The following is a 12,701-nucleotide window of genomic DNA, read 5'->3' as shown; positions in this document are numbered from 1 at the left end:
AGCTTTCTCATCTCATCTTGGCGACGGGGTGTCAGAGGGACCCGTTCCCTTCTTGACCTCTGACCCAACTGCAAAATCAGAACAAAGCAGATGGCAGAGCTTTGTCGTCTATAAAGGACAAAACGGCCTTTCCCAAATTCTTACATTGAAGATCTGTTCTGAATACAGTGGTCAAAGACATATGACTCGATTTTGTCTCTGTAACTCTTTTACGAACGGCCAACAGTTTGTCTATCTCGCAATGCTGTTCACGTGATAAGCAATTACCTGAACATTGGACTGGACTTCTCGCTCCAACCACACTGACCTGAAACAAACAAAGGGCAGATTCTGACCTGTTAGAACAAAGAAAAGAAGAAGAAGCCTAAAGGAGACAGTAGGAAAGAGCCAGAGAAAACAAGAATAAAAGAACTCACTGACTTTTTAACCCACACTGACCCTGGAGATGTTAACGTATTATTGGAGTGGGACGTTTACTAAAACGTGTCACAAGAAAGGAGGAAATCCATCGAATCCCAAATAGCACAAATCCCTTTCTGTTTTATTCCAAAAGTGGAGGGCAGAATTACTGATTTATACTGAATTTCTATTTTTATTTTTCTCTAACACACTTTAGCTGAGTGAAAAAGGCGGTGACTCTTACCTAGAAGACCGGGATCCTAGGTCAAAAGAGCTTTTTTCAACCACAGGTGTTAATTAGCATTCTAGCTGGAAAGAGAAGGCACAAACAAGAAAAATGCTAAATGAAAAGGAGAGACTTACTGGCTCAGAAATACAAGAGATGTCACTAGAGCGAGAGTGAATGTCAAAGGAATTGTATCCAAGAGAAAGGCCAAACAAGACGGGGTGATAATATCACTGAAGCATTCACTTCAATGCCAAAAGATAAACGAAGGCAAAGAAACCAGCCCCCACTTAAGCCTATCTGAGCTGTTAACCAGAAACACGAGGAGAATCTGATGAAGAAAGGATGAGCAAAATGTTGCACAAAACCAACAGGGGCAGAAGGGGGTGGAGGTGGCCGCGAGGAGGCTGCCCATAACCTTGTCGCTAAAGAAGAATCACGCTGTGGGAGTGAGTCGGGTGAGGTAGGAGAGAACGGGAAGGGTCCTATCTCTGCTAAGTCAGCTGTGGAGATAGCGCAGGGCAGCCACTGGAGACTCCTGGAAGCAAGCTGGCGAGTCAGGGAGGAGGAATGCATCCAGGTTCCCACTCCGCAGCCGCATCAAAGGCTCCAAGGATTAGAAGAACTGCCCAACCCATTGCGCAAGCCATCCTGGAGACCCAGAATCTAATCCAGTTGATGAGTTTATCCAAGCCAGTTTTTTGTGGAGTTGGTACCAAAAAAATCTTAAATGACTTTTTGCCTGGGAAGCAAAACAGAAGAACTGTCTTTATACAGCACGCTCATCAACATTCACCAATGGTAATAAAGCAATTCTATAACTCTAATTCCTTAACATAAAGTTATGATTGCCAAAAACCCAAATTATAGTCCCAGACTCCCTTCTCTCTCGGTAAAGTGAAGTCTTGGTTATCTAGACTATTTGAGGAGTAGCCGGGTTGCGCACTTATTTTCCAACCCAGAAATGCAAAGGTAGATACACGGCTCCCTCTACTGGCTTTGTCCCTGCAGTTAAGGATGAACTGAACTTCACAACTCAGTCTTTTAGCTAGAATTCCTCTCTCCAAAGACCAAGGAACAGAAGGATGGTGCAAGTTTCTTAGACCTTAACCAAAGGCTTACAGAACCTTTAGCAAACATCACATTAAAGAGTTAAAAGAAACAGGTTTAAACCCTTAAAAATAATTTCTGTTCATTTATTTTTGCTGATATTTGCTGAAACTATAGAAATTTTCTGATGATTTTCTTAACTCTGCTCTGGAGAGTTAAAGACTAGAAAGGGAATTTAAGAAAGGAAAATAATAATAAAGCTATTTAAGTGTTTTGAAGTAACCTTCCCATGTATTTCCTATTCTCTCCTGTCAATACATGCAGAGCCTTTTCCATCCCATTGTTCCATCCCTGAAGTGTGCAAACACACTTAGGGTCCTTATATTTGTTTTCTCTGAACTTCCAGAAAAGAATATTGATTTATAGTTTTTAAAGTGTAAGTGAAAACCCTGGCATATTCCCTGGATCTTGAAAACTAATGGGAATAATGGCAGTGGTCTATACCAGCAATTGAACACCCCTTACAAGAGCCAGCTGTTACTTAGATGGCTTAATGGATCTGTTTCCTTCTCATCAATTACCAAGCAAATGGTCCAAAGTTGACATTCTAGAGCGTATCTTCTCTCTTTCAAGGTCTTGATTGTACCCTTAACCTATTTTTTTCAGTGAAATTCCCACATTAGGTCATCTGATAAATATTTACTGAGCACCTACAATCTGTCAGGCAGTGTCCTAGGTGCCGTGGATATGCAGTGAACAGATAGTGTCGGCCCATTTCACTGAAAAGACAGACAGCTTAGTGAGTTACCAGTCATTCTCCTTGCATCTCAATGAGTTTGTTCATGTCCACACACACTAGGTCAAATTCCAACTCCACAAAATCTCCTCTGACCAACTTGGGCCATGGGTCCCACACCAACTCTGATTTTCTGAAATATTCTATCTTTAAGCCACTACATATTTCCCATCTAGACTTGTTGTTCATGTCTGTTAACTGCCTTGAACTGTTATTTAAAGATTTCACTACCATCTGATTGTTCACAGATGTCTGTATTTTCTCTTCAACTAAATTAAAAGTTCTTTGAAGCAAGAATCAAGTGGCCTGATATAGAATTATAGAAGAAGTCTTAAAAGGTATAAAAGTAAGTCATATTTAACAACTCACCTTTCTTGAAAAGAATATTACACTGAATTCAGTCTATCAGCAACGTTTTACATACTGCAGAAATTGAGTTGGTTATTAATCCTAACTCAATTGTTTCATCATTGTTGTTAATTGTAATCCCCAGGGCAACTTAAGATGTTAATTGTAATCCCCATCAACTTCTAAGAAAATAACAAAAAATAGAGTAAAAGAAACAAGATTAAGAGAATTTAAGTGGTATCTATTTAACACAAAAGAAGGCAGTGATGAAGAAATAGAGGAACAAAAAGGACACAAGACATATAGGAAATAAATAATAAAATGACAGGCATAGATTCTACCTTATCAGTAATTGTATTAAATATAAATGGATTAAATGTTTGAACAAAAGGGCAGATCTTGGGCAGAATAGATTTTTAAAATGATCCAATTCTATGATGTCTACGTGACATACACTTTAAATTCAAAAACACAAATAGGTTAAAAGTTTTAAAAATGTAAAATAATATACCATGCAAACAGTAACCAAAAGAGCTGGAGTCCCATATTAATATCAGATAAAATTGACTTTAAGGCAAAGAAGATTTTATGATTATAAAAGGGTCAATTCATCAGGAAGACATAACAATTATAAACATATATGCTTCTAATAACAGAGTCCCAAAATACATGAAGCAAAAATTTACAGAATTGAGAAAATTGATAATTCAGCAATAATAATTGTAGAATTCAATGACCCACTTTCAATAATGGATAGAACTATTAGACAAAAGATCAAAAAGGAAATAAAAGACTTGAAAAACACTGTAAATGAATTAGACCTAACAAACATTGATAGACTGCTCCATCCAACAGCAGCACAGAAAGCTAGGAATAAAAGGGAAGATCTTCATCAACCTGATGAAGGCTATCTACTAAAATCCCACATCTAAAATCAGACTTAATGAAGAAAGACTGAATACTTTTCCCCTATGATTGAAAGCAAAACAAGAATGTCTGCTCTAGTGACATCTAGTCATTTTACTGGGGGTTCTAGCCAGAGAGATTAGTGAAGAGAAAAAAATAATAAAGGCATCCAGATTGGAAAGGATGTAAAACTATCTCTATTCACAGGTGACATGATCTTATATACAGAAAATCCTAAATCATCCTTTAACAAAAATATTGAACTAATAATTGAATCAGCACATTTGCAGAATAAAAGNATGAAGTCTTGGTTATCTAGACTATTTGAGGAGTAGCCGGGTTGCGCACTTATTTTCCAACCCAGCAATGCAAAAGTAGATACACGGCTCCCTCTACTGGCTTTGTCCCTGCAGTTAAGGATGAACTGAACTTCACAACTCAGTCTTTTAGCTAGAATTCCTCTCTCCAAAAACCAAGGAACAGAAGGATGGTGCAAGTTTCTTAGACCTTAACCAAAGGCTTACAGAACCTTTAGCAAGCATCACATTAAAGAGTTAACAGAAACAGGTTTAAACCCTTAAAAATAATTTCTGTTCATTTGTTTTTGCTGATATTTGCTGAAACTATCGAAATTTTCTGATGATTTTCTTAACTCTGCTCTGGAGAGTTAAAGACTAGAAAGGGAATTTAAGAAAGGAAAATAACAATAAAGCTATTTAAGTATTTTNTAATAAAGCTATTTAAGTGTTTTGAAGTAACCTTCCCATGTATTTCCTATTCTCTCCTGTCAATACATGCAGAGCCTTTTCCATCCCATTGTTCCATCCCTGAAGTGTGCAAACACACTTAGGGTCCTTATATTTGTTTTCTCTGAACTTCCAGAAAAGAATATTGATTTATAGAGTTTTTAAAGTGCAAGTGAAAACCCTGGCATATTCCCTGGATCTTGAAAACTAATGGGAATAATGGCAGTGGTCTATACCAGCAATTGAACACCCCTTACAAGAGCCAGCTGTTACTCAGATGGCTTAATGGATCTGTTTCCTTCTCATCAATTACCAAGCAAATGGTCCAAAGTTGACATTCTAGAGCGTATCTTCTCTCTTTCAAGGTCTTGATTGTACCCTTAACCTATTTTTTTCAGTGAAATTCCCACATTAGGTCATCTGATAAATATTTACTGAGCACCTACAATCTGTCAGGCAGTGTCCTAGGTGCCGTGGATATGCAGTGAACAGATGGTGTCGGCCCATTTCACTGAAAAGACAGACAGCTTAGTGAGTTACCAGTCATTCTCCTTGCATCTCAATGAGTTTGTTCATGTCCACACACACTAGGTCAAATTCCAACTCCACAAAATCTCCTCTGACCAACTTGGGCCATGGGTCCCACACCAACTCTGATTTTCTGAAATATTCTATCTTTAAGCCACTACATATTTCCCATCTAGACTTGTTGTTCATGTCTGTTAACTGCCTTGAACTGTTATTTAAAGATTTCACTACCATCTGATTGTTCACAGATGTCTGTATTTTCTCTTCAACTAAATTAAAAGTTCTTTGAAGCAAGAATCAAGTGGCCTGATATAGAATTATAGGAGAAGTCTTAAAAGGTATAAAAATAAGTCATATTTAACAACTCACCTTTCTTGAAAAGAATATTACACTGAATTCAGTCTATCAGCAACGTTTTACATACTGCAGAAATTGAGTTGGTTATTAATCCTAACTCAATTGTTTCATCATTGATGTTAATTGTAATCCCCAGGGCAATTTAAGATGCTAATTGTAATCTCCAGGTCAACTTCTAAGAAAATAACAAAAAATAGAGTAAAAGAAACAAGATTAAGAGAATTTAAGTGGTATCTATTTAACACAAAAGAAGGCAGTGATGAAGAAATAGAGGAACAAAAAGGACACAAGACATATAGGAAATAAATAATAAAATGACAGGCATAGATTCTACCTTATCAGTAATTGTATTAAATATAAATGGATTAAATGTTTGAACAAAAGGGCAGATCTTGGGCAGAATAGATTTTTAAAATGATCCAATTCTATGATGTCTACGTGACATACACTTTAAATTCAAAAACACAAATAGGTTAAAAGTTTTAAAAATGTAAAATAATATACCATGCAAACAGTAACCAAAAGAGCTGGAGTCCCATATTAATATCAGATAAAATTGACTTTAAGGCAAAGAAGATTTTATGATTATAAAAGGGTCAATTCATCAGGAAGACATAACAATTATAAACATATATGCTTCTAATAACAGAGTCCCAAAATACATGAAGCAAAAATTTACAGAATTGAGAAAATTGATAATTCAGCAATAATAATTGTAGAATTCAATGACCCACTTTCAATAATGGATAGAACTATTAGACAAAAGATCAAAAAGGAAATAAAAGACTTGAAAAACACTGTAAATGAATTAGACCTAACAAACATTGATAGACTGCTCCATCCAACAGCAGCACAGAAAGCTAGGAATAAAAGGGAAGATCTTCATCAACCTGATGAAGGCTATCTACTAAAATCCCACATCTAAAATCAGACTTAATGAAGAAAGACTGAATACTTTTCCCCTATGATTGAAAGCAAAACAAGAATGTCTGCTCTAGTGACATCTAGTCATTTTACTGGGGGTTCTAGCCAGAGAGATTAGTGAAGAGAAAAAAATAATAAAGGCATCCAGATTGGAAAGGATGTAAAACTATCTCTATTCACAGGTGACATGATCTTATATACAGAAAATCCTAAATCATCCTTTAACAAAAATATTGAACTAATAATTGAATCAGCACATTTGCAGAATAAAAGATCAATTTGAAAAAAATCAATTGTATTTCTATACACCATCTATGAACAACGCAAAAATGAAATTTTAAAAAATTCAATTTATAATAGCATCAAAAAGAATAAAATACTTGAGAATTAATTTAATAAAAGAAAAGTAAAATTATACAATGAAAGCTACAAAGCATCATTTAAAAAACTTAAAGAAGACCTAAATTAATTGAAACACATCCTATTTTTGTGGATTGGAAGACTTAATATTGTCAAGATGGCAATCATCCCCAAACAGATCTACAGACTCAACATAATCTCTTTTTTACAATCCAAGCTACCTTGTTTTGCAGACATTGACAATTTGATGATACTGAAATTCATAAGGAAATGCAAAGGACCCAGAACAACCAAAATAATCTTGAGAAAGAATAAAGATGAAGAGCTTACACTTTTCAATTTCAAAACTTCCTACAAAGCCACAGCAAACAAAACAATATGGTATTGGCATAAAGCTAAATATATAGATCAATGGAATAAATAAACCCATACATCTGGTTTATAAATTAGAAATAAACCTATATCTATGGCCAATTGATTCTTTATAAAAGTGCCAAGACCATCCATTGGGGAAAGAATAGTCTCTTTAGCATTCTGGACACCTGGATATTCATGTGCAAAAGGGTAAAATTGGACCCCCTACCACACAACATACAAAAATCAACTAAAAAAATTAATGACCTAAAGAGCTAAAACCATAAAACTCTTAGAAGAAAATCTAAGAGTAACTCTTCATGACCTCAGATTTGGCAACAGATTCTTGGATATGACACCAAGAACATGAACAAAAGAAAAGATGTATAAATTGGACTTCATCAAAATTAAAATCTTTTGCGCATCAAGGACATTAACAAGAAAGTGAAGGACAACCAACAGAACAGGATAAAATATTTGCAAATCATATATCAAATAAAAGTCTAGAATGTAAAATAAAGTAACTTCTACAACTCAACAATAGAAGAACAAGCAACCCAAGTTAAAAATGGGCAAAGAGCTTGAACAGACAATTCCCAAAGGAGGTATATGAATGGCCAACATGCACATTAGAAGATGCTGACATCATTAGGCAATGAGGAAATGCAAACTGAAACCACAACGAGATACCACTTCACCCCCACTAGGATGGCTATAATCAGAAAGATAGGTAATAACAAGCTTTGGCAATGATGTGGAGAAATTGGGACCGTCATCCATTGCTAGTGGGTAAGTAACATGGTGCAGCCACTTTGAAAAACTGCCAAAGCAGTTCTTCAAAAAGGTAAACATGGAGTTGTCATGTGACCCAGCAATTCCACTTCTAGGTATGTACTTAAGAAAAATCAAAACTTCTGTCTACACAAAAACTATACACGAATGTTTATAGGAGCATTATTTATAATAGCCAAAAAGTAGAAACAATCCAAAAGTCCATCAACAGATAAATGAATCAACAAAAGGTGGTCTATCCATACAATGAAATATGTTTGGGGCCATAAGAAGGAATGAACTATTGATCCATGCCACAACATGGAGGAACCTTGAGAACAGTATGCTAAGTGAAAGAAGCCAGACATGAGAGGTCACACGTTGTATGATGACATTTCTGTCATTTCTTTTCTTTTGGCAGAAACTGACAAAGTTCCAACTTGGTTCTTTTTCAAGATTTTGGGGGGGGCTGTTTTGGGGTCCTTTGCATTTCCATATGAATTTTAGGATCATCAGCTTGTCCATTCTGCAAATTGAATAGGTTTCATAGAAATGAACTCAATTTTGCTAATAGGCAAATCTATAGAGACAGAAAATAGATTAGTGGTTATCAGGGGCTCAGAGAATTGTCAGAGGGGAGTAGAAAATGACTGCTAATGGGCATAAGATTTCCTGTTGGGGTGGTGAAAATATTCTCAAATTAGATAATGGTAATGGTTGCACAACTCTGTGAATGTGCTTAAAACCACTAAATTGTAGACTTTAAATGGGTGAATTTTATGGTATATGAATTATATTTCAATAAAGCTGTCATTTTTAACATCCCATTCTGGAAAATTGGGATGGTATAGTTGTATTTATTTTTCTTTTTAGCTCACATGATCTATAGTAATATGCCTTGAATGTAGAGGTACCAAAAATATATATATTTAAATGAGTGCATAGAATAATGCGTTGTTCACAAATTGCCCAAAATATTAGTTGAAGTTTTACAAGTGGGTCAAACTCCTTGAGGCAAAGCCAATGTCTTACACGTCATGAACATTCAATACAGTTAGACATGGCATCGTGATTACATTGAGCCTGGCAGCCATCACATCCACGGTGGGTAGAAATGCTCCGTACCTTCATGACCTATGACATGACACGATTATTCACGAGTTAGCACTCCCTGTGCAGTGGTTAAAAGGAAGAACTCCGAAGTCAGACTATCTAGGTGTCAATCCAATTCCTGTGACTTAATAATATGGTCCTGGAGGAATGACTTAACCTCTGTGAGCCTTGGTTTCCTCATCTATAAGGACAGGATTAATAATTGTAACCACCTTTGAGGGCTGTGTGAGGCTTAGATGAGGCATGATGTGTAAAGCACCTCCACGGCCTGTAAAAAGTGCTTATTATCCACTCATTGAACTGCTTGACATTCAATGCACACTGATTTTAATTTTCAGCCCGCAAAGGACAGAAGTGGAAGAGAGCCCTGTAAGCAAAGCAATACCATAAAGTGCTCTGGTACTCTGAAAGACACCCAAAAACACAAGAGGGATCCCCAAGAGCTGAGAGACACTGCATGTATGTGGGATGGGGCAGGGGTACAGTGTATCAGGAAAAGTTTTATGAAAGAAGTACCACTACAATAGAGTGTTTATGTAATTTTTTTAAAAAAAAGAAATTCAGGGGCGCCTGGGTGGCACAGCAGTTAAGCATCTGCCTTTGGCTCAGGGCGTGATCCCGGCGTTCTGGGATCGAGCCCCACATCAGGCTCCTCTGCTATGAGCCTGCTTCTTCCTCTCCCACTCCCTCTGCTTGTGTTCCCTCTCTCACTGGCTGTCTCTATCTCTGTCGAATAAATAAATAAAATCTTTTTTAAAAAAATAAAATAAAATAAAAATAAAAAAAGAAATTCATTCCCCAGAGTTGAGGGAAATAAGACATTCCAAGTGGAGGGAGAGATAAGGGGAAAGCATCATTTGTTCAGGGAGCTGTGATCAGCTCAGCACAATAGGAACCCACCCAAGGTGAGGCATAGAAAAGTCTAGGGAAGCAAGAGCCAAATCACAGAGAGCCTTGTTTTCCCCTTTCCCTGAGGCAGACTGAATCACCTGGCACATGGGAATCTTCCTCCCCACTCCAACAAAAGCATTTTCTTTGTTTGGTTTTGTTTCCAAAGGCTATGGGGCAAAACAGAAGAAGGACAGAAACTTGGAGACCTCTTGAATATTTCCAAAGTATCCTAGTCATTTGAATGCTGACAAGGCCAATGATTCATTGATTGGCCATCACTGAGCACCTAGAGGCTACAAGAAAGTTATTAGGAGTGACCAGCCTCCTTAATAAATGCAATTGCACTTTGCATGAGCCCCATTTCCCTGGCGTGCTCCCAGCATGCACTATTCTCACACTGGGCACCAGAAGGGCTAAAACAAGATGGCAGCTCCCAGAGGAGTGCCCTCAATTACCCACAAGCATCTGGGCATAAGCTCTCATCATAGGTGATTATGGCCAAGGGTTAATCTAGTGGTTCCTCCTAATTAATAGCCTGGAGTATTGAAGCAGCCAGAAGTGACCACAACACTCTGAGTTTTTGGAAAAGCCCAGCTGGCTGAGTGTCAGCCTTCCGTTAGACCAAACCCTGGTGTGTTGTTTAACCACATCACCCTTTCCTGGAATCCAGCCCTTTGGCTGACACTCTTCTGTGGAGACAGAGTGTCCCTCTTGCGGCTCAGAAATACCATTTAGGCTTTTCTTCTGCCTCAGCATTCCCATTTCTCATTCTTTCAGCTTCTTCCAATCCATTCTTCTCTTCTCTTGGGCATATGCTCAGTCTTCCCTCACTCATTTCTTCAGATTATTTTCTCCCAAGTTGTTTTATTTTTTTCTTCTCCTTCAAAGACCTGATGTCCACTTCTTTTCCCTGCTCCTTGATTTCTCAATTTCTCTCTCTCCCCCTCTGCCCTCCTCCCTCTTCTCCCACTCCCCGTCTTTCTTTTACTTTTGAATTGGCCTCAGATGAAAACAAAAAGATTAATCCTATTGTGTGTTTTGTGACTTGCTTAGCAGGTTCTTTTGTTTGGTTCATGGTTTTTTTCCAATTACTTGTTTTTGTGTAATAAGCACCAATGAATCTACTAATCATTGAAACAAAAAGGGGATCACAACAATATCCTCCAGGGAACCATCTTGTAGCCTGCTCCCCTACCCGCTGGCTACTCCACCCCGGGGTAGCCAGCATGCAGAATTTCGGGCATCATTCCTTCCTTTCTTTTTATACTGATTAATTGTATCTATGTGTACTGTAAAAAAATTTTTTACTCTAGTTTTTTAAGTTCATGAAAAGATTAGTGCTTTTTCTTTGTTTTGGCTTTATTTTACAGACTTTTTTAAATCCTGAAATAAGTTCAAACTTACAGAAATGTTTCAAGGATGGTATACAAATTTCATATAGACTTACTGATATATAGATTGTGTGTAATTCTCCATCCCTGTATAGGGAGAGAGAGTTATAATTTTCCAAATAATTTGAAAATAGGTTTCATATATCTTGCCTCTTTACCCCCTTAATACATCACTGTATATTTCCTAAGAACAAGGAATTCTCTTACATAACCCCAAATGAGGAAAGTCAACATTAATACCATACTTGTTTTATCAACAGTCCATTTTAAAGTTTTGCCCATTGTCCCAATTTTTTCAAGTATGGAGTCTGGTCCAGGATCACATCTTGTGTTCAGTTATTGTGTCTCCTTTGTCCTCTTGAATCTGAAAATTTCTTCAGCTTTTCTTTGCTCCTCATGACATTAATGTTTATCTGGGATTTTATTAATGTCCCTCAATTTGGATTCTTCTAATGTTCCCTTTTGATTGTATTCAGGTTATTCATTATTGGCAAAGATGCCACTGAAGTGACACCATGTGTCATGTCCTTCTTAGTAAATCACAGCCAGAGACCTCTCATCGGTGCTATTTGCTTCGATCCCTTGGTTACGTTGCTGCCCGGCATCTCCAGACTGTATGTTTACATATGTTTAGGGGAAATTATTCTTTCACTTAATGTTACATTGCTAAGATTTATCCATATTGTTGCATGTGACCCCACGCTCTCTCTGTCCCACACCCACCTACACACACGTGCTCACACACACACACACACACACCCCTTTTCTTCCTATCTTTCATTTTCCAGCCACATTCTTACACAGAATCAGTTTGGAAACTCCTAGATGAAGTACATAACTTTCTTTTGTTCAATTACTTGTAGACTAAATCTCCAGAGATTGGCATAAGGGTCCCAAAAATATGTGTCATTATGAAAATAGGTGGCTTAGCAAAGAAGCAAAAACCAAAGAGATCAAAAAAGAATCCTTCAAAAAAAGGGGGGGGTGGGATCCTTCACTTTCACTCATTCAACCAACCAAACTATTGACATTTATAACTGAGTAACTATTACGTCCCCAGCCCCACACCCCACTAGGTGAGGGCATATGGAGTATAAAACCACAAGGGGCTTAGAAGCCCAATGCTCCCCTCTATCAGCAGTGCACCTGTGGACACCTCTCTCATGCTTCAAGCCACACCACAGATGTCACCTCCTTAAGCTACCCATTCCTGCACCTACCCTAAGTACCTAATTGAGTACCCACTATTTTTCAAGCGCGATGTTACGTGCTTTTCTCACAGTAGCTCTGAAAGGTAGGGCTTACCCTCCTTCTCATTTCTCCAATGAGGAAACTGAGACTCAAAGTTCTCAATGACTTGGAAACAGTCACACAGCTGTGTCAGGGCAGAGTCAGCCTATGTGCCCAAACATGACTTCGAAGTTGATTTGTCTTCTCACCATTCCACAAGGAGTCCTAAGAGAGTCAGTGTTTTTTCCCTAAAACTCTGAGAACGTCTTGCTTATCGCTCCAGCACCATGGTTACTACTCTGTATCACAGT

Source organism: Ailuropoda melanoleuca, chromosome 17 (genome assembly GCF_002007445.2).
Source record: "Ailuropoda melanoleuca isolate Jingjing chromosome 17, ASM200744v2, whole genome shotgun sequence".
Classification (NCBI taxonomy): domain Eukaryota; kingdom Metazoa; phylum Chordata; class Mammalia; order Carnivora; family Ursidae; genus Ailuropoda; species Ailuropoda melanoleuca.
This window is presented reverse-complemented; position numbering follows the sequence as displayed.